This window comes from Echinops telfairi, unplaced genomic scaffold (assembly GCF_000313985.2).
Source record: "Echinops telfairi isolate 266 unplaced genomic scaffold, ASM31398v2 ScPeMD7_30;HRSCAF=105, whole genome shotgun sequence".
Classification (NCBI taxonomy): Eukaryota; Metazoa; Chordata; class Mammalia; order Afrosoricida; family Tenrecidae; genus Echinops; species Echinops telfairi.
In genome coordinates, this window is record NW_022103927.1 from 2,710,492 (window position 1) to 2,712,346 (window position 1,855).

Sequence of the window (1,855 nt, forward strand, 5' to 3'; positions counted from 1 at the left end):
CTTCATCATCCCTTAAATTAAAATTGTGGCGACAGTTCAGAGAGGAGTGAAGGAATTAAATAAAATAACTAATTTAAATTGTCGAGTGTGCCTCCCACTACTCACTGGATTTCAGGGTGAATTCTATTGCAACCATGACGTAACCCTCACTTCTACTGTACTATTTCTATCTTTTCTCTCTGGATGGATTTGACAGCAGCAAGACTTGGTTGCTTTCATTGACCAGGACGATTTCTCCACAGGGCAAGCCTGACTGCACATACCCTCTGCCATAATCTCTGTACCGACTCACCACAAAATTCAGAATTGTCAATCCTGTGGTAAATACAAGGTTTTTGTTATCTCACTGCTGCCCACTTGGCCACACCTATTCACCACTTTTCATTCCTTGCCTTTAATCATCATCAGATATGAACTATTTCATGTCATTTCCTAAGCATAAATGACAGTTTTAATAATAATCCCAATATTGTTCCCCTGTTGCCACCTCCTTCGAGGATCAATATGATTATGAGATTCTCTGTGAAGTCTTCACTAAACCCCAGAAGAGGCCAGTGATATGACCCACTTCACCAGCATTGTGGACCAATCTTAGAATAGGGCATTTACTTATTTATTCTTTTCTTTAAATGCCTGTTACCCTATGAAAACTGTGTGATTCCGGAGAGAAGGAGCAATGTCTACCCATTTCTTTGTTTCCGGAGTATAATTTTGTGCTAAATAAATATTTCGTGAGTTGCTGGATGAGCACAATAGTTGAGTGAGGTTCCATAGAGCCTTCTAACAACGTGGGAGACAGAGATGTGGTGAAACAAGGATAAGAGCTGTTGAGAGAAAGACGTTGGCTGTGCAACGTGAAGAGAATAATCAACGACACCGATTTGTACAAGTACAAGTTTTGGAATTGGAGAATGTTTTGTTGTGCATATTTTTGCCACAATTAGAAAGAAAGCTACAGTTATAACAATGACTACAGGGAAGAAGAAAACATTCTAGAATTGAATATGGTGACACTTTGACAGCTCTTCTTGTTTTGAATGAATTATGGCATTGTATAGCATGTGGATGAAATGCCAATAAAACTGGTTTTAAAAGTTTTAAAAAAGAAAGAAGTTGGATGAATGAGCCAACACCGAGAAGAAAGAACGCATTTAGTGTAAAAAGACTCATCCTCCAGAACCTGGGACTTTAACTTAGCAGGACTTTATATCATTAAAATTGCTTTATATATTAGTCCAGTTGATATCCCTTGGCTATCATAGTGAGGCTCCTCACTCATACCCCGTCCCCAGCACCTGTGAGGCTGCTACAGGTCATCCAGGTATTTTCAGGGAAGAGTCTCTGTTCAACAGTGCTGTGTCTTCCTCGCACTGCTGCTAAAGTTAGAAGTTGTGCCTGCAGAAAGGGCATGAGGATATAAGTACTCGTGAGGCCTCTGGAAGATAAAATTGAGTTTTCACCACCTGAAATTGTCAATTACATGGGTTGGGATAGTTGAAGTATTTAAAATCCTGTGGCTTCAGCAGATAAATTCCCATGTGCCTCATTAATGAAGTAGTCTTTTGTCTTACTCACCTTCAGAAATTTACTTCTCTGGATCTCAGAGAAAAACGAAAGGCAAACTTGTGCCAATTTGACCTTGGGGAGACAACTCGCAGCTCCAGGTACAACTTTTATTCCATCAAACTCCTTCTTCCCATGAGGTTCTCCTTTCTATTTTGGCGTGTCTCTAGCCTACAGGTAACCCACAATGACTGTGCTATGGGTGCGTTTCCTTCTCTGGAGGGCTAAAGAACACGGCTGGACATAATTCACTGAGGCATCAGAGTTTATGAAATATTTCTGACCACATACA